The sequence below is a fragment of the Suricata suricatta genome, chromosome 14 (assembly GCF_006229205.1).
Source record: "Suricata suricatta isolate VVHF042 chromosome 14, meerkat_22Aug2017_6uvM2_HiC, whole genome shotgun sequence".
NCBI lineage: Eukaryota > Metazoa > Chordata > Mammalia > Carnivora > Herpestidae > Suricata > Suricata suricatta.
In genome coordinates, this window is record NC_043713.1 from 63,080,022 (window position 1) to 63,102,103 (window position 22,082).

The 22,082-nt window shown below is 40.8% G+C and overlaps 1 protein-coding gene across 6 annotated transcripts in view; it reads right to left on the reverse strand.

Moving 5' to 3' along the window:
• The window catches only part of LDLRAD4 (low density lipoprotein receptor class A domain containing 4), a 420,255-nt gene that overhangs the window by 98,869 nt on the left and 299,304 nt on the right, over positions 1-22,082 (reverse strand). The gene's annotated exons all lie outside the window — the stretch shown is intronic.

The window sequence follows — 22,082 nt, forward strand, 5'->3', positions numbered from 1 at the left end:
TCAGTGTCCGACTATTTATTGTGGCTCACATCCTGATCTCAGGGTTGTAAGATCTAGCCCTGCATCAGGCTCCAAGCTGGGTGTGCGCTCTCTCTCTCTCTCTTCCTCCCTCTCTCTCTCAAAAATAAATAGACATTAAGTTCTAATATCTTTTAAAAAAGCATTCCCAGCGCAGAGGCACTTGGGGGGCTTGGTCTGTTAAGCATTAGACTCTTGATTTTGGTTCAGGTCATGATCTCAAGATTCCTAAGATAGAGCCCCATGTTGGATTCCATTGGCCTGTTTTGGATTCTCTCTCTCTCTTCTCTCTCTACCCTCTTCCCCCACTTCCCCTGCTCACATACACACACTCTCTCTGAAAAAAAAATTTTTTTAATTTTCTTAATAAAAAAATAACAAATAAAATTCTCAAGGGGCCACACCTGGGCCTGGCTGTTTCCTCTTTCGACCTGTGTAAAGAAGCTGGACAAAGTTAGGGATCAGATTGCAGGCTATACCATCTGAGGGTGCTGCTAGAGTATTTTTGCTATTGTTTAAGAGAAAGTATAAAACTTTCTAGTCCTCTTTCTTGAAATCTTTCCAATTCCAAGGTATGTTCCTCCAAACTGCAGAGGAATATAAGCAAACCTTATTTATTTGGGTTAAAAATGTAAACATTCCTTTTTATAAAAAAGAAAGAAAGCAGGGGAGAGAGGAAGGGAGGAAAGAAGGAAGGTAGAAAGGAAGGAAAGAATGAAGGATTATTTAACTATGGGGCGTATTAAAAATTTAACCATCTTTAGAAAATAAAATATGATACATGTGCAGCATCACCAAGAAGTCCGAGTACCAAACATATCCAGACTGTGCACTGAGTTAATCACCCTCTAATTTAAAAATGTTGATATATTCATGTGAATGTTATACTAAAGACAAAAAGAATTACAGGAAAGTGCAGATAAGAACTGCCTTGAAATAATAATCTGTAAATTTAAGAAGGCAGCAAAATATAAACCCACCAGCAGTTTCAGTGATGGGAACGAGAGGGAGGTGGCTGGCTCTAACAATCCACAGGAAGCACAAGGAGGAAGGCAGCTTGAAGGGCCAAGAGACACACCTGAAGTTGCAGGGAATTTAACAGAAATACAAATAGGGAGGCAACAGCTTCAAGGCTCATTCAAATTAAATGCACTTTAAAACTATATTTTAAATTAGTGCATTTCATACAGTTTCACCGAATCATTCCATTTTGCCTTTTGTCAAAGAAGCTGGACAGGTTTCTTTTCTGCAGACCTTTACAGTTCAGTGAAAGACAGATTATATTCAAGTGAGAAACTTAGAAGTCCCTTATTTCCCAAAGTAGAACATTATTCACTTATTGAGTTGATTCATTAAACTCAATTCAAGAAAGCCTACCCAGCCATCCATCCATCTTTACAGCTATAGACATAGATATTTAAAAAAATTATTATATTAATATAGATGTATAAAATACTACTCTGTGGTAAGGGTAACAGCATAATCATTTCCAAAACATCAGTAATGGGCAACTGGGGTACTATTCATAAACAGATTTAATATTTAAATTAAACCTAGATATTTAAAATCAAATTCTTGCAGGCATAGTGAGAAATGCTCTGGTTTATGCAAAAAATATGAAAAGTTGAGATTGGAGGCCACTAGTAAATCCTTAATTTTGTTTCCACTTCCTTCACCCTTAAGCCTGTTCTCCTTAAGCTGCTCTCCAATCATAAGATCTACTAATTTGAATGTTAGTTTCTTTATCTACCCTTTCTCAGTCTTTCAAAGCAAGTAATGAAGAGTCAAACAGTCCATTGTTCGACAACAGTTGAGGACCAGAAGTATATCAAAGTGAATGGATTAGGAGTCTGAAAACTCAATACAGCAAGAAAAATAGCTCTCTATGCAGATTAATGTACTCAAGTTTATTTTGATAGAGGCCCCTCTTGCTGCTAAACGTGAGCCTATAAATACAAGCAGTGCTATGAGAGACAAGGACACTATCTTGTTCACTGGCATATCCCTTACTCTTCACACACAGTAGATGCTCAGGAATATGATGAATGAATTAATGGAAAACAATGAATGAATAGCTGTTGTTAACCAAAACTAAGAAAATCACACTGTACACTATTTACGATCAAGCAAGGCTCACTTTTATTTTGCTGAATTTTGTTTTGCTTTCCAGCTAGCAGACTTGACATTGAGCTTCTGAGCTCCTGGCCAAGGGCTCCTTCTACTGCCTCTGCCCAGGATGAGGTCTCTGGCCCCCAAAGCGCCTCTGGAACTCAGAGCTTAGAGTGTCATTATGTAGTAGGAACACAAGGAGCAAAGAGGGCTTCTGCCCTAGAGGCTAGGAATCCAAAATATTTTACAAGTACTACTGCTATTAAGATTATTACATAGATGAACATGCCTCTGTTCTGCCAAGTCTGATGATGGCTGAGTCTTCATCATGTATACAAAACCACAGACAAGGTGATAAACATCAAAATATTAGGGGTGAGATTAGACTAGTTACCAAAGTCAACTGGTTACCTGGATTGCTATAATTCCTTGGACAAACGACCTTATTCCAATGCCATCCCACCCATACCCTTTCACACTTTTTAAAGAAATACAGAAAACAGGAACACTAATTGTATCAACATTCCTTTTTTCCTGACTACAGTCCATGGAGTAGTACTTTGGCCCAAGCTATTTGGAAATAAACTCAGATCACCAAATCATAGTAACTGACAGACATATTTTATAGTCCTCAATTTTATGCCACGTTTAGTCCAGGCAGAACACTATAGCAGAAGCTTCAGTCTCACATTTGAAGTTACAATATCTGTAAGAGTGAAGAATAACCTAACCAAAAAGTCTGCAGCCTTGGTGCCTACCAATACTCAAATCACTCTTTAATATTTCAATTAAAGAGTGTGAGCCCCTCCCATCCCATATGGTATGTGAAGTTCATATCTTCCTCAAGATTTAATGATCTACAGGCATTTATGTCCTCAGATCTTATTTACTGCTTCCATCACGCTCTCCACCAGCCAGCCTCTGCCCTGATCTCTTCTAGTACCACCACCGTGTATGGCACATGGTCCTTGTTCTTTATTCACCAAAACAACACGACATGAGGATAGGCTACTACACTATGCCTAAGTCAGAGGTAACTGAGGGGTCAGTAGTAACATCACAGCTCAGCATAACAAAATTATGAAAGTACTCCAAGCAACCCCACTAGCAGAGACTTGATCAGCCACACTTCCTCAGTGCCAATTTCTGCATGTGACTTCTGCCTCTCTGCAAGTACCCTTTCTCCATTTCTCCCCCTTTTCTGAACCCCTCACACTGTCTGTCAGCACAACTCCAGATTGCTCTAAAGAGAGGCAGCACTTTCTGTATTTTCAGACTCTGACCAGGGGTCAAAGAAAGCAAAAGCTTCCAACTTTCATACTAAAAGAGGCATCAGGGTTCTAACCCAAATTCAGACCTGTTTTAGTAGGTATTCTTCCTTCCTCTAATTCAGACAATAGCTGGCCAAAATAACTTTCTTTCTTTCCACTACACAACTTTTCTCCACTCTCTTGTATTCATAAAGTGTGATTCTTAAGTCAGAAGACTGATTCCACAAGTAGATTACTCATGCATCTGTGTCTGTACTTATAGTCTTTGTGTTGAAGGAACATCAAACATGAGTCCAGATCCTGACTCATAACTGGTGTCATCCCTTCCTAAACCCTTTACTGCCTCAGGGACTGGGCTGATGTCGAGCCCAAGGCAGACCTTTGAGTTAAGAAACAGCAACACGTGGCTCTGTACAGTGCAAGAGCAGTGGATTGGCAGACCAGACCCGAAGGCAGCACGGTGTGGTCAGCAGATGAAGTTAATCAGAACTACTATGTTAAGAAGCAGGCTAATTCTATTTTTTTTTCTTTGTTAGCCAAATTCTATTCTAAATCCAACTTTGGGCATAAAGGCACTTTCTTTTTTTATGTTTTTAAATTTAAAAAAATTTTTTATTTTTGAGAGAGAGAGAGAGAGAGACAGACAGACAGACAGACAGACAGAATGAGCGGGGGAGGACCAGATGGAGGGAGACACAGAATCTGAAGCAGGCTTCAGCCTCCGAGCTGTCAGTACAGAGCTCGATGGAGGGCTCAGACTCACAAACTGTGAGATCACGACCTGAGCCAAAGTCGATGCTTAACCGACTGAGCCATTCAGGCGCCCCATAGAGGCATTTTCAATAAAGCTCTTTCAGAATAAAGATTTACTGCCTGGGACCACCACAGGCCACAGGACTATAAATCTGTACACTCACCAAATACTGTGCTCAGCTAGCATTTCTTATACCCTGACTTCTTCCTCTCAACTCAACAAAAAGCTTCCAGAGGGCAGGACTTACAATTTTCTCTGGGGATCCACTCAGGGCTCTGCATAGTCCCTGCATATCATACATAATACCAAGCTATAATTAAGAACCTATATTTCTCACACCAAGGGAATAAGGGCTCTGAATTAAGCCAGCACTCAAGAGCTCATGGTACTTCCTGTCACATGAGCCAATAGACTCAGTCTCGTTGCCTTTCTCCTCTGGACCATGTGTAAATTATTCTTGGGTCAATTTGCTTGTGACTGTAGATGTTGTTAGATATTTCATTCATTTTGGCCAGGACATTTTTGGAATTATGCTAGAAGGTCACTGTCCAAGAATATCAAACACCATTAGAATCATGCTCTTCCCTACCTAGAAACATACTGGGTATTTCATAATTTAAGATTGTTTATTAAATGGTTATGGAATACAGTTAAAAGTTTTTAAGTATATATTTTAGATTCAAAAATTGTTTTTCTTCTGGGAGAAAAACAAATAGATGTGTTTCTTCCTCTTGTTACTTTTGTAGTCTGTAGCCACACATTATATTTCAACATAGTTGTATCGATTCTTGTGTTTTTGTTGTTTTTTTATTTATTTCAGCAGCTTGGTGACTCCACAAATTATTTTTTAAAAAATCTGGAGATACAAGGCTAGACTCACAAGTGGGGGGAAATTTCATTCTTTTGACTGAAATGTGAAATTTATGATCAGGTAATTGTTTTTCTCTATAACTTGGATTATAAGAGTGCACATTTGAGGATGAGGTTCACCCTAAAATATAATTTAGTGACCCTGAATTACCTGAGATATTTCAACATAGAAAGCTTCCCACTAAAGTGATAAGCAGATCATTTTCATGAAAGAAAATATTATCCAAGAATTACAGTGCTTCAAATTGGAATCTTCCATCTCAGTGGGATGGTGCCACAGTGTTCTCTAATGAACAACATAATACAATAGCATGCAATTTGGGTGGACAACATTTATGGACAAAATACAAGTTAGTCACAACATCAAGCTGTCTTTTGTGTACACGTATATTCAAATGTCCTGCCTAATATGCAGAGAAAGGCTCTCTGTTGATGTGAAGATTAATCTTCTTTCTTAGTGTTTTTCTCACTGGAAGGGCTGGCAGCTCACTTCCTGTTTTTTGGCATGTCCACTCTGAATATGAAAAAGACACCTCACAAAGCAACATGATAGGCTCCATCATGAAAGCATGCATTATTTACTTGTACCTCGTGCTCTGAACCCTGCAGCATCCCAGCTCCCTACAGGGCTTTCTAAAAGTCTTGCATTGCTACGGCGTGCTTTGAAGGCCGCCAAAGTTTCAGTGTGTCTCAGTATATCATCTGGATGACTTCCCTTTCAAGAGAGCCATGTTTCAGGTAGCTTGGAGTAATCAGCACCCATTTGTATCATCAAAAGTCACCCTCAGCATGATTTTCTGGGGAAGCATACTATTTGGAAGAGGGGAAAAATAAATCAAAGAATGCCTTGAAGTCTCCTCCAGCACTTAGTTATTCCTGAAAGGTCACCACTGCTGTATACTAGAACTTTGGCCCATGCCAGGCACCTGGCGGGCCAGTTGTTGCCTACCAAGGGGAGAGGGTGGGCAAGTCCTGGTATGCGCATAATCAGAGAGTGCAGTCTTTGATCTGGTTCTCCCTATACATCATTAATCTCTGTATTTTCCAAGCAAAGGTTTCAAGTAGCCAATGCTATGTTGATTTCCCTTCAGTTGACCTCAGCTGGGTCCTATGTCTCTTTGGCTCTCCTGTTATCCAGAGCGCTGCAAAGCTAGAACTGCAGGCAAGGATCTAAATCTCACTACTCAAAGTGTGGTCCATAGACTAGCAACAGGAATATCCACCTGGAAGTTTGTGTGGAAAGCAACAGGCATATCCACAGGATCCCGGGCTTCACCCTGACCTCAAAATCAGAATTTACATCTTCACAAAACCCCTGGAGACTTGTATAGACCAAAGGTTGGGAAACGCTGTTATCCAAGGGCTGGCTGGGTGTCCAATCAGAGTCTCATGTATTACTGCACAATCTAATTCAACAACCAAATCCAATTCTGAGCAAATTATTCTTTTAAGTATAGAATGAACTAGCTGTGTGACCTAGGCTGAGTTATGTTAACCTCTTTGATTTTTAAAGGATATTAATAATAGTACCTTACTCATACTGCTACTGTGAAGATTAAGTTGGGCAATAGAGGTAAAGAGTAGTTAGCTCAGCACCTGGCATGTAGATAATAGCCAAGAAACATGGACTATTCATGTGTTTGTGTTTTCCCACATGCACTTTTAGACACAGGGTGGAAAAGAACAGTCAATCTCAGGCATTTGCCACCAGGTTACTACAGGTAACTACTGGTAAGTTGTCCAAGGCAGCAGATTAGACAATGAAGTGAAAAGGCCACATGCAGAAGTTGCACCTTTGAGTAAAAAAAAGACAGTCACAAGGAAGCTGGGAGGATGGGTCACAACCTACTGTGCCACATGAGCTAGCAGAGCACAGAGGCAGCTGGTTGAGGATGTCAAACCAAAATAAAGCAGAAGGCAAGCTTCAGGGCACTTAGGCCCACAGAGGAGGGGTGGGCTGTGCTGCAGGAGTGTGAGAGGCTAGGTGCTCCAGCCCTAGACCCGATTCTCTGCCTCTGTAAAGACCACAGGTGCTGCCCTGGATTCAGTCAGGTCCCAGGAGGCCTGTCCTGCTCATTAGACCCGCCAGTCTAAACCAAGCAAGGCTGCTCACTATTCCACTTCTACTTTGTGTTCTTATGAGTCTGTTTCTCTTTCTCTCTCCATCTGTGCCCTTTCTTCTGTTTTTTTCCACTACAGCCAAGCTGGCAGCCAGATCACCATAAATTCCTTAGGAGGGGGTAGTGGCCAGAATAAGGTCAAAAGCCAGAAAGACCACTGAGAGAGAGACTGTAGGCTGGAGAGTGGCTAACATTTGGTCAACCTGGAAGTAGGTTTTTGGATGGGGTTGAGAGAAGGTGGGAGAAGAAGAGGGCTTTCTCAAAGCAGCAGACTCCCTCAACATACAGCCCAGTTCTATGAGCAGCCCGACTTTCCAAAGGCAGGTTTGAAAGGCCACATGAACCCATGTTTCAGCCTGGGGACCTGCCTGCCTATAAAAGGTACAGTCAGTATATGCCTCATTCAAGGACACATTCATATGCCAAATGACAGACCTGTCAGCAATATTAAGACATTTCCCATGTGCTACTTTCTAAGGCTGATCCATAAAGGATGTCATGAAGTGTCTGTAGAATTGGCACTTTTTGAGCACCATTAAATTCATTTATTTGCCTCCTCCTCCTCAGAGCTTTCTCCACCAAGCTGAGTAAAGTCAACACCATGAAACTTAATAGTGTCTTACAAAGGGAACATATCATAAGGGCTAGTGTTTCTGTGTTCTACCAAAGACCCCAACCCCAATCCGTATCACCAAGTCTGAAGACTTGCCTCTCTTTGCCAATGGCTACTACAAACGACAGAGATGCTTTCATTATACAACACAAACAAACATAACAATAACATGCACTGTAAACACTCATCCAGATTATATTTTACACTTGTGAGATATAATATAAAACAGAAAAAGACCATGGGAAGGGAGGGAGGGAGCGGGGAAGGAAAGAAGGAAGGAAGGAAGGAAGGAAAGAGAAGGGGGGAAGGGGACCTTGGACCAGGACTCAGGAGTTCAGTTTCAGCTGTGCCTCTTGCCCTTAGGTCCCTGAGCAAGTCTCTTCCCCAGAGTCTCAGTTCACTCATATGCAAGTAGAGAAAACACCTTCATGCCTTTGGTAAAGATGAAATGATAATATATGGAAAGTACTTTGTACGCTATATATCATTATAGAATTTACATTTTATTTTTGCTCCAAGATGAACACACACACACACACACACACACACACACACACATACACACAGAGTTATGATATAAATACTGATTAATGCTCAAGACAATGGAAAAACTTTTGTCTGTTATTTTAAATGAATGGCTCAAGGACAAGTGACCTCAGGATACAGAAAATATGTAACAGATTAGTTTGTTCTTCCATACTTTCAGCTTTATGTTACAGCTAACATAGTTTCCCTATTACAAATATTTCTTTTTCTCTTCTCACGCATGTAAACCTATTCAGAGTGCTGGATAAGTTTTCCAGTATTATGAAAATCCCTCCACACACTTTATGATCTGCCACAGCTTATCTGGGAATGCTTTTCCTGCCACATGCAGATCAAGGAGTCACTACAGGCTCGTTGACAAGAAGAGGCCTAATAGGCTCCTACAGAAATCCTAAAGGCTCCAGAGATACTGTTCATCTAAATTGGGAAGGGAAATGAACATGCACAGAGAACATTCTTTATACATTTCCAATGGGAGTGTTTGCTTATAATAGTACCTTAAAAAAAAATCCCACAGGAAATGAGCCGGCTCCCCCCACTGCTGCCATAAAATAAGATTCCCAGATTGAAATAGAGTTCATGAGATTTCAAGCATGTTTAATACTTAAAAATGTTCTGAAATGGGAAGAGCTGCTCAAAATTTGCAGGCACCGAGAAAATACACACACACACACACACACACACACACACACACACACACAGACACACACACACACACACACAGGAGAGTCAAGTTGCCAGTTAGAAAACCAGTGCTGTAAGGAGCAAGAATGGGCGAGGTGTGGTATCCATCATCTAATACAAGATCATGTAGTAAACACCACTCTTGCCTCAGGGTCTTGGTCTTCCTTTGCTGAGCCGCACTGAGGTCAAGGTGGTAGGAGGCAGCTGGAGTGGAGAGGGCCCTCAGGTGGGGCTCCGGGTCAGGCACATGGCAGGGGTACTGCTAGTGGAAGGCTGTGGAGCTTAGGGGCCAGTACCTAGGGTATCCCAGCAAGGGGTAGTGGCAGCAAAGAATGAATTTACTTGTGGACACAAGGAGAATATTGCCAGGAAGCACCCCAAAACATCTGAGAGTACCAAGTAGTCAAGCAAAATGACATTAACAGAAGTTTCCAGGGATCTGTGTCCCTTCTTGCTGATACAGAACCTCCTGTCCTTCCAAAGTCACCTTCTGCTTAGGAATTTCTGCCAAACTTTGGTGGCCACTTGGGCCCTGCTATCCTGTCACCAGTGCCCTAAACCTGTTCTAGTGTCCAAACTCCTAGTGGTCCATGGTTCAGGGAGGGAGAATAGCAGTCTTCCTTTCTGTTACACTCTTCTAGAGCTGTCACAGCTGTGTTTTACATAGTTCAGTAAAAAAGGTCTTCAATTTTTCATGTATAGGGCACCATTCCCCCTGGGAACCAGTTCCTGTTAAGGTACAATTCTGGTCTGCAACCTGTGCTCAGGTCTCCAGTGGCTGCAGTGGTATGGTTGGGCCCAGTTCAATATGCCTGGTGTTTTCTGAGGATGACCTCAAACCTGCAGTGGCCCCTATTCAAGTTTGTCTTTTAGAGACTGCTCAAGCAGAATGAGGATCAGACTCTTGTAAGCAAGCCATCCCACCAGACTTTAAGACCTTCCCAGATACAATGTGGACTCAAGATGGGATCTCTGCCACCTTAAGCATGCCAATGAACTCTCAATGATGTACAATCAATCAAGTTTACAGGGATATTCATGTTTTCCTGGGGATCCTGACTGGTTAGTACACCCAGCTGTCCAGAATTACCAGGATCAAGAGTTGGCTTTATGGTGAAAGGCACACTTTAAAATGTTTAAATATAATATCTGAATGAGAGATTCAAAGCACATGGGAACTCATGCTCACTGAATACTTATTGTGTGCCAGATGCTGTGCACTCTTCATTCTCCCAGCAAAACAAGAAGTTGATATCAGTATCTCTATTTTACAAATGCAAACACTAAAACTCTTGGATATTAAGTCACCTGCTGAAAGTCACAAAAATAGTTAAGTCAGGATTTATAAAATGCAGGTCTGCCAACTCTCAATCTACTCTCTCTATCATCAAACATTATTTTCCAAAATAATCTAGTTCAGTGTACTAGAGCACCTGAATACAAGTGTACCTAGCCTGTTTCTCAACATCACCCATACAAGGGCATACACAGACTCAGAAATCAAGCACAGGGATTGTAATTAAACTCTTCTAACACTAGGCACGGCGAGGATAAATACCTTTAAACTAGGGCAGCCTTAATTTAGAAATAGGGTGAGATGAATAGTGACACAAACCAACTTAATTGGCATCTTAATTCTTTTTAAGATCAAGAAGATCAAGTCACACTTAAAGCTTTAGAAGCTGAGAATAAAATCATAGGCTTAGTCCTGACCTGAAAAAAAAAAATGCAGAGCTTCAACCATGGAGACCCTTACATTAAGCAACATCTGCTTTGGTGGAAGTTGGAATACATGCAGTTCATTCCACATGATCTGATTGGTCTGACTTTTGCTGGAATGAGCAGGTTTTAGAGTAAAGACAGGTGGGAACTCATTAGTGAGCCATAAATAATAAATGGTTACTGTTGTTAGCCATAGAGTTTTTGGAGTAGTTTGTTACACAGTATAACTGAGGTACTAGCTAACTGATACAGATAGTAACTTTACTTTCTAGTGGTAGGATTGCCTCAAAATCTATTGCCAGACAATAAAGTAACCACTCTGCTTAATTTTTTCCCCTAAAACTCCAGGTTAAAAGATATGCCTCTATCTAATGAACTTCATTTTTTTAAACACAAAGAAACTATGTATTCGTTTTCTTAAAAAAATGGGTATGACAGGATATGAAATTAGTAGTTTTGAATGAAGAGTCAAGATGCAATACATATACTATGTCAAGGCAAGGGTAAGATAAACCACGTATTTGCATACGAAAGCACCGAACAAAAATAAACAATCGGCACCAGATAGTTATAAGACCCTTCAATGCACTCGCACTCAAGTATCAAAAGGCCACAGCAAGGTGGATAGTGCTTCCCTCTTCATCCATGTCTGGGCAGAGAGAGGGTCATGGGGCCATTCAAAAAGCTTCAAACAAGTCAGAGAGGCTCAGTGCACTGCTGCCTGATTCTCACCCAAGAAATCTAGGGACCACGGAGGTAGGCTGACTGCCTGTTCCAATGGCAGTAAAGGAACGCAGCTGCTCCTGCTGCATGGAATGGGGGCTGAATGTTTGCCAGAGTCTTCTAAAAACAAAGTAGATCATAAGAGAGGGCTCACTGAAGTCGGTTCAAATGTTCCACAAACAGTCCAACTGGAAAAATGAAGCGATCCTAACAGAAAGGGTCTGTGTGCAAGGCATCATCCAAATACCAAGGGGAAGGGGCCAGTGGAGGAGTGCATCACTCACACCAAGGAAAGTGCAAGAGAAAGTTCCTAGTGTGTGACTCTGAAGACCCCACATGGATCCGTTTTCCATGACTGCGTAACCCATAATCACAAACTCAGTGGCTTAAAACACCTCCAGGCTGGCTCACAATTCTGTCAGGTGGAAGTCCAGCACGGCATGGCTGGGTTCCCTGCTCAGGCTCTCAGGAGGCTGTGCTCTCGAGTGGAGCTTGGGATCCTCTTCCACATCCACTCAAGTTGGGGGCAGAATTCAGTTCCTTACTGCTGTAGGGCTGGGGTCCCGTTTCCTTCAGCACGGCCCACTCCCCTGAACACCAGTCAGCTCCCTTCATCAAGGCCAGCAGGAAGTCATCTGCTGCTGCTTGTCATCTCTTTTAAGGACTCACCTGATCTGATCAGGCCCATCTGGATAATCTCCCTTTTTGTGAACTGATTGGGGACCTTAATTACATCTGCCAAATCCCTTCACTTTTGCCATATAATCCTGAGAATGACTATCTAATCAGTCACAGCTGCCACCCACACTCAGGGGAAGGAATTATCTAGAGCATGTATAACTGGAGGCAGGGATATTGGAGACCATCTCAGAATTCGACCTCACATACCATGAAAGCTCTAAACAGACAGCGATACATGTATGGAGACCCAAAGAATGAAAACCACCCTGTGGCCTTGCCACACTCCTACTTCCCTTACACTCTCTCCTTGTACGATTTATCTTGGTTAGAATGCTGGAGGAAAGGCGGAAGTGTGACAGGGGAAGGACAGATGGCTACACCTGCTCTCTAGACTCCTACCTACAGACACTGGCTCAGTGTGGGTGGAGGTGGTGGTGGGATATTATAGCTTTTAAACACTCATTAGTGATGCTGACCAAGGTGCTTTTTATGGTCTAAAAGTGAAGAGTCAGGGAAATGCCTGAACTTAACCAGGAAGGTTCAAGAACCCTGGTGGGAGACAAATAATGAAAATGTTTTTAAATTAACCCTTGACTCTTGCTTGACTTATAACTGTATAAAGAATTTACCTGAATGGTGGGTTTAGAGGCCACTTGGTTTTCTTCTTTATGCTTTCTGAACTTTAAACACCTAGTAAATATATTAAGCACATTTTAATATACTTTCCATATTAAGATTACACTATAAAATATTATTTAGGAAAAAGTTGATCATATCATGAGTTTTTTTAAATTAAAATTCCAAAAACAACAATACAAAATCACTCTAGGATTTGCTGCTGGGTTTTTTAGAGCTTGGGCTGATTTAAAGGAATAAAAAAGTCCTTTTGGCCCAGATAAAGAAGACAAATCTAAACCAGCTTTTGTGGCTTATGTTATATCATTTTGGTTCCATTTTGCAGTGTGCAAGCTTCTATTTGAAATATGTGGATGAAGACTGGTATTTTGGGTAGGTGCCATGTTCCATGACATGAAGCTTAGTAAGTCAGTCACATCTCAGAAAACACATCTTGTTTGCACAGTAACTTTTACATAGAATTGAACCCTCAGGACACTCCCTGCAGACATGGCTTATCCAAGCATCTTGGAAAAGAAGATAAATGAAAGGCATGTTGTTAATCATATTTACACGATTAGGATATAGCGTAATTCTACACAAATGTAAAAAATAGGTCTGTTGTAGAAGGCTTTCTAGAGTCATTTATGAAGAATGTTCCATTTTAAGGGGCTGCCTGGCCAGTGGGATCAAAGACTCTTTTGTTCTACATACTCAGCAAGGCCTTCAAACAATCTAGTCAGAGAATTACACAGCTTATTCAGGGAGTAAGAACTCAGCCTGGTGCAGCCAATGCTCAAAAGTAAATTAGACAAGAATAGTGAGGCATTTATACAAAAGAACCAGATCGGAAGTATTTTCCTGTTTCAATACACTGCCTTTAGGGGAAAAATGATATAAGCAAACATAATCAACAAGTAAAATTTGGAAGGGCCATTGTAGGAGCCAGGAATCAAGTAAGAGTTTTAGGTGAGTTACTTCACCATAACTCTGGAATGTGAAAACTAATATTGTTATCTAGCCTGCAGACAGGAGACCTAGACAACACAAGTTCAATAACTTGCCCACAGAAACAAAACCAAGCATTGGAGCTGATTATTCACCAGCCTTAGAGAAAACATGGATGGCTATTAAGTTTTAAAGTGTATTTCCAATAATGACTCTTAATGTTTTATAATAAAATATTTTCCATATTTCTCATTCTTGTCCTAAGGCACCTCTCATATTTAAGATATTTTTATCCAAAACACGAAGCAAGTGGGCAATAGGGCTGAAGTAAACTCAGATGATTCCCAGTTGTGTGTTCACTAGAATGGACCCCAGCACAAGGAGGGTTTCCAAATCAAAGCTCCTCCACACACCACTCATCATAAAACAGAGCAGTGACAGAGAGTGTAATCCTGTGGCTTCTGTGCCACCTCCCAATTCCTGCCATTGGCACAGATACTCACAGAGGATAGTACTAAAGACACTCTGTCAGTTTGAAATCTCTTGGTTTGTTTTATTGTGTCCCATCTCTAATAACAGAAACAGCCAAGAGCTCTTAATGACTACAGTATACTTTCCACAACAAGCTGATTTTCACACCTGTAGCAAATTACAAAATAGTCTAATCATGTAAATTTGCTTAACAAGAAGATAATTAATCTTCACAACCAAATTTTCTAAACAAATATTCATAGTTAAGACACAGAACAATTCCATTCAGGAGGTTCAGAGAAAAAAAAACTTGCTATTTAAAGCAGACAGATACACTGGGATCTAAAATGCAGAGCATGGGGAAAAGAATCTGAGTTCTGTGTGGAGAGCACCGATCCATAAAGAACAGATAAAGTTGGGTAAGAAAGTTGGAGGGGAGGACAGAGGAGAACAGAGAACGGTTATCTCATTTTGGCTTAAGAGTGTGCCGCGGGTGGCTCAGTTGGTTAAGCGTCCGGCTTTGGCTCAGGTCATGATCTCACGGTTCGTGGGTTCGGGCCCCGCGTCGGGCTCTGTGCTGACAGCTCAGAGCCTGGAGCCTGCTTCGGGTTCTGTGTATCCCTCTTTCTCTGACCCTCCCCTGCTCGCACTGTCTCTGTCTCTCAAAAATAAATAAAAACCATAGAAAAATTAAAAAAAAAAAAAGAGTGCGCACCTATGAAGCTTCTAGGCAGAGTGGGCACACTGTCTTCCACACTCTAGGTTTCTTCCCACACTAGAAGTCATCTGTAGTACTCATGTTCTAGAAAACTAAAAGCTTGAATATCCTCATAATTTTTAAGGCCAGGCAGCATGAGAAATTGAAAACAAGAGCATCAGTTAGAACAATGTCTCTTCTCCCACTGGGGTCACAGAACACATGAGTTCCACAAGTTGCTAACATGTCTTTTTCTAAAACAAAAAGGACTCCAGGGGCACCTGCGTGGCTCAGTTAAGCATCCACTCTTGAATTTGGCTCAGGTCATGATCCCAGGGTCTTGGGATGGAGCCCCATGTCGGACTCCATGCTGAGCATGGAACCTGCTTAAGATTCTCCTTCCCTCTCTCTTTTTCTCCTTCTGCCACTCTTGCTCACTCATGTACATGCTCTCTCTTTAAAACTAAAAGAAATCTTAAAAAAAAAAGAAAAAGGATTCCATGGTTAAGTAGGTATGGAGATTGCTGCACTAAACAAAGTTCAATAGGCCTGCTGACCTCTCAGGACACACAACAGACTCATGTGGACGAGAAGTCTTTCAGCAGAGGAATAGCAGCAGGACAACCACCAGTGGGGTGCACACTCTCCGCTCCCCACATCCTAGTTTTTGACAAGGACAACTCCTGTCGTTTTAACCTTTTTTTTTTTCTGGTAAAAAGGCAAAAGCCTTTATACCTTGCTCTTTCAAATGCCACGTTAAAACACTTAGTTATAAAACTGCTACAATGTTTATTCTTATTTTAATTAATATCCTTAAAAAAGCATTCTTGTGAGACTCAAAGCATAAATATAAACTTTGTATGAATAGTGTAGAAAAGGCATTATTCTCCCAATTTTACATTTGGGGAAACACACAGAAGGTCAAATACAAAACCAGTCAGTGAATGATGAACCCAATACTAACGTGATAAATGTTACTAACTCCTTACATATGTGAGCTCATGGTACTCTCAACAAGTTTGCAATGTAGTTGGAGAGATTATATACCGAAGTATATGAAAGTTAACAGTACATACCAGATAGTGTAGAATTAACGTTTAAAATCAGGTACATTTTTTAAAATAATTATTTTCCTATCAAATCACCCTTGCTTATTAAAAAACTTGACAGTTCCATGTGAAAGTATTTTTGAGCTGCCTCTTCTGGGTCACCTGTCCTAAAGAGTAACTGCTGCCTCTAGCAGCTTCCTGTGTGGCTAACTCTTAATTTCAGCTTAGGCCATGATCTTGCAGTTTGTGAGTTTGAGCCATGTCAGTGCGGACCCTGCTTGGGATTCTCTCTCACTCCCTCCTTCTCTGCCCCTTCCCTGCTCACATGCATGTGCTCTTTCTCTCTCAAAGTAAATAAACTTAAATAAATTTTAAAAATAAAAATATGTGAAATGCAGTTTAGCAAAACTCAGACTAGAGTTATTAAGATAATGGCTGTTCTTCTTTGTCCCCACTAGTATTCTAGGTTCATGTTTCTCTGCATCACGGAATGCCAACTGGGCCACTTTCTGGTGATCCTCAAGGACAGTATTTAGCAGACTTGGTAAGCTGCCTCCAATAAATGGTTAAGAAAATTAGACTCATTCTCATGAATTCCACTGAGGAATTATAGTAACTTACTTCATTGCCTGAGCCCCTAATGAGTGAACTTTCAAGAACTGGCAAATTGCAGGGCCTTTAGAGGACACTCATGGTTAAGAACCACTCTGATTTTGGGGCACCTCGGCAGCTCAGTTGGTTAAGTGTCCAACCAAGGCTCAGGCCATGATCTCGCGGTTTGTGAGTTCAAGCCCCATGTCAGGCTCTGTGCTGACGGCTCAGAGCCTGAAGCCTGTTTCAGATTCTGAGTCTCCCTCTCTCTGCTCCTCCCCCACTCATGCTCTGTCTGTCTCTCTCAAAAATAAACATTAAAAAAAATTAAAAAAAGAACTATTCTGTTTTCAGACACACACATACTCATACACTTTCTACTCTCTTTTTCATGTGTATTCATTACTTCAGTGCACCTGTAGCTAGGGGCACATCTTAGTTCACCTAGTAACTTCCAAGTATATTTTAAATATGAAGCTCTTATAGGTAATAGTATCGATTTTACACAACAGTGCTTAGTTATAAATGTCCTTAGAACAACTTGGGAGCTCATGAAAATGAAAAGTCTAAGCACTTGCAACCACAGCACTTTTACAGTGTTTAACAGTATATTATGAGATATGGTAGAAATTTTAATTTCTGCTTTTAGAAGGATGTTAAGTCTTTTTAGAAGAAGCCACGTCCCCCTTGAGGAAATTAATCAAAAGAAGAAATATCTGGGGCGCCTGGGTGGCTCAGCTGGTTAAGCACCTGGCTCGATTTCAGCTCAGGCCATGATCTCACAGTTCCCAGGACTGAGCCCTGCACTGGGTTCTGTGCTCACAGTGCAGAGCCTGCTCTAGATTCTCTCTCATTCTCTCTCTCAATAAAATTAAAATTAAAACTAAAGAAGGAGAACTCAAGGCAATGCAGACAAAGGATGTGGTGAGGTGGACTCCCTATGGGAAACCAATGACAGTGTGGCACACTGACTCCAAATGTTTCTGGAACTAGAAGAATGATGAATCCCATTTCTGGTAATACAGTGAATGAGATCCACAGACTTGCCCTCTGCCGGAAACAACTAAAGTGCTAAACAAAAGAAAACAAACAATCTTTTTAAAAAAGTTTTTATTGTGTTTATTTGAGAAAGAGAGAGAGACAGAGTGCAAATGGGAGAGGGGCAGAGAGAGAGAGGGAGACACAGAGTCATCAGTGCAGAGCCCTGACGTGGGTCTCAAACCCACAAACTGTGAGATCATGACCGACTGGCCACCCAGGCGCCCCAGATGAACAATCTTCAAAATAGAAGCAATATTCAGGAACTAAGTGAAAGCAGGCACTCAGGGAGCCAATGAGCACTGAAAGTTTTCACCTAAAAAGTATTTGCTAACATGATATATTCATGTTTCCATTTTAATGACTCTTGCAGCACAGTAGACAGTAGACAAAAGCCTAGGCAGGGCATTTCCACTGTGGTGTCCAACAATAAACACTGCCACTGGATAAAACTGGGTCTCTTGAGATATGCTCAGTGTAATGGTGAATTGGAAATAAGCTCACCCCTGTGCCCATCTAACCCCAGTGGACTACACAAAAAATTACTATTCTTGAGTAGATGGTAAAATAATCTCCCATGAGAATTTATAACCCTAAGCTTGCCCTTAGGAAGGTTTATAACCTAAAATCATACTTTCTGGGTGAGTCAAAAATACACAAGCCAATAAGAGAAAATCATCAAAAGCTGAGGATATTTGACATCTGGTGGGTATTAATGCAAGTAGCCCCTGGAAGAACCCCCCTTCAATCTAGGCGTTAGGAATGACCACAGACATAGTTCTAAGAAATACAAGCTCACATTAACACACACACACACACACACACACACACACACACACACGTAACAAGCAAAGCACCATGAGTGAGAGTCAGCAAAAGCACAGAAAGCTGAATGAGACTTGCAAAGACTTCAGGTATGGAAAAGCACATTAAGTATGTCTAATATGTTAAAAAAAGAGAGCCAGACACAATTTTAAGAAATGACCAATCCAACTTGAAAAAAAATAAAACTTCTACAATGAAAAATATAGTAACTTAAATACAAACTTATTCCATGGATTTAATATCAGCCACAGCTGAGCAGTGAACTAATTATTTTCCAGGATGTAGTAGAGAACTAATTATTTTCCAGGATGTACAAAGACATGGGAAATACAGAGACGAGATAGGAGATATGGAAGATAGAGTGAGAAAAATTAACATACAATTAATCATAAGAAGAGGATAAATAAGATCAATATAGAGACACTATTTCAAGAGATAATGGCTGCTGGAAGACACCAATTCACAGATTTGGGAATCTCACAAAATTCAGAGAAGGGAGTAAAAGATCAGGGGAGAAGGGAAAGGGGAGAGAGAGAAGAAAGAGGCGGAGGAGGTAGAAGAAAGAAAAAGAAAAAAAGAAAAGAAAAAGAAAATAACAGAATATTACATATAAAGATCTTTAAAAAAATAGCCAGAGAGAAAAACTATTCCATTTGTGGGGCCCCAACAAGTATAATCAACACTTTTTTTCCAGGGGACCCATACATGCCTCCAAGACTATACACCTCCAAAGACAGGTATTCATCTGCCAGCTTCCCAAAAACACAGTGATTTGAACCTTAGTGGTGGTCATGAGACCATTTGAAGATTTAAGGAAATACCCCCAGTAGATCATGTAACCCTCTGGCAACTGTGTACCTCTCCCCAAAATGAAGCTACCCTTGGTTACACAGAGAAGCTCTTGAAGGAATAACTGATTAATTATTTACATGCATCCTGCAGGTAATAAGCATCCTACAAAGGGAGTCATCTGATTAGAAAAAGTGGAACAAAATCTGTCCCTGAACTTAGTGATCAATGGTTTCTTGGTTCTGGAAGGCACTCAGATCAGTCTCACCTCATTGGGCATGGTTGCTATGGGTGACAATCTGTGTAATAACTGACCCACCCTGTCATTCCCAGATAAATGCCTCAGGCCACATGGAAAGGTCAACAGAGAAATGAAAGGAAAAGCCACCTGACTTTCTTAGGTAGACTGGTGGTTTAATGGGAGTTCTTCAGCTTGTTGGGTCTGGGATCCCGAGGGTCAAGGCTGAGGTCATTTTTGTAGGTTGGTCTTGTTCTGTTCATAACAACCTTAATTAAATGATGTACAAAACCAACTGAATGGATTTGGTTCCCAGCCTTTGTCATGATCAATAGACTGGTGTACTCAGGGGAAATTTCCCCAGAAGCCAAGCAGATGTAGAAACAACAGGTAGATATTTTTGAAAAACAGTTCTCCATGGGTCTCTTGTGGTTCTGCCCATCTTGTGAGGAGAAGCACTAACTGTCCTTTGTTCTGGATTATCATTTCAAGAATGTCTGTATAGGAAGCAACCTTACAAGATTAAGATAGTGTCTCCCTCTGGAGCCAAGGACAAGTCTGTTTACTTCAGTAAAATAAAAGATGCATTCCCCTCCAAACTAAAGGAAGGACATGCTTCCTTTATAATACATCGTTAGAAAAGATTTGTATTCCCTAAACTTAGGGACTAATTCAACCCATTGCATGTGCATCCACCTGGGCCCATTGGCACCCCAGTGGGATTTGGGGCAAGGAGAAATGATGCAAATATGCTGATGTTCATGCTGCTTGTTATTCGGCAAGTAACAGAGTCCTTAGTTGCTAATCCAGGAGTCTCATGTCTTCTGCCAGCATCCATAAAACTGGCAGGCTAAACTGTTAGCTTGCAAGTAGGATGGAACCTCAGACACTTCACAGATCTTGACTTAAACAACCTAAAAGAAAATGGGCAAAAAACTTGAAGATGTAATCCTCAGAAAAATCAGGATAGCCAATAAACATACCAAGTAGATGAAAACTACAGCTCCAATGAGATATTATTTCACACTGAAAAGCCTAACAAAAATTGAACAGTCTCACAATGTCCAATGTTGGTGAGGACAGGAAGAAACTCAACACTTAGGCACTGCTGGTGAAAGTATATACCTTGGTTCATAACTCTGGAAAACAATTTGGCCTTTCAGTACAATTGAAGGTGCACAAATCCCATGACCTAGCAATTTCATTCAAAGGTCATATACTGAATCCCTTGCACACATGCATCACTAAACCAGAACAAGAAAATTTCTGCCAGTATTGTTTCCAATAACAAAACATTTAAAGCAACTCATATCTACCCCTGGGAGAATGTATATAGCCACTAATGGCGTATTTATATGGGAGAATACCACACATGCAGCAACATGGACTGATGTCAGAAACACATTGAAAAATAAAGACGAAAAGAATGCAGCTATTGTGATTCATCATATAAAATTTAAAAGCATATTTAAAAAATCAAATTGTTTAGGAACACATGTATATGAGGAAATCTATAAAGAAAAACAAATAAATGATAACCAGAAATTCTGAGTAGTACTGACTTCTGAGAAAAGAGAAATGGGTGAGTCCAGAGTAGGCACACACAAGATAGGGAAGGCAGGGGTGACCCTCTTCTGCTTGAACCGAGTGGTGGGGACATGAATGGCCACTGCACTGTGATGTTTCTCAATACCTCACACTATGTTACAAATATGTGCTTGTAAGAAGCCATTTTTTAAAAAGAGATGCCAACCGCTTGAAGTTGATGACGGGTCATTTTCCTTAAAAACAAACAAACAAACAAACAAACAAAACCAAAAACCAACCAACTACCAACCAAACAAACACCATTCAGCATTCAAGAAGCATCACCAAGGTGTTTCACTCATAGTGAGTTGCCACATTCCAGAGGTACCAAATCTATCCCCATTTTACATAAGTTCATCTAGAGTTTAGAAAACTTTTTAGGATCAAAATACACTGATACTCTGAGACATGGCCTCTGAATCAAAACTAGTGTCAATATGAAGTACTGCTCTGTTGGTTTAGGAACAACTGAAATTTACAATGCTACCTGAACAATAAAGAGCCCAACTATATGAGCATGTGTCTGTGAAGAGTCTTGGTGCCACAGAGAGACAGAGTTCTGTCTACACCCTCGGACTGTTACACAAATCATACCCGCAACTGCAGCTTGACAGGAAGAAGACATACTCACTAGACCAGCATTGTGGCTCTTTAGCTTATGAGACTGAAGTGATGAGTGAACACAGGTGGGAATGCCTAGGGCGGCACTGAGATCTACAGCCTTCGTAAAAGACGAGATCTTCAGAACACCATTAAAAGAGATCATTCATGATTTCACTGCTAGAAGGGCTGCTATAAAGATTCAATCTTAATAGAACATTGTTATGGTAACATGTATTTGCAACACCCTCAGTATTTCCACCTTCAGTTTGGGGGGCAGGGAAAAAGGAAGCGATCTAAATAAATCTTGATATAGGTCCAAAGACCCACAATTCTTTTTTCTCACATATGGAGACTTTTAGGAATCATAATATTTCAGCTTGCTTAGGAAACATTCACCATAAAATGCAAATAAATACCTCAAGCAGTAGTGATCTAAATATAATTTAGAAATGTTTTTGGCCCTACAGATCTTATATCATTGTCTGATGTTTTTTCTTTTTAGGTCTTAAGAAAAGTAAAG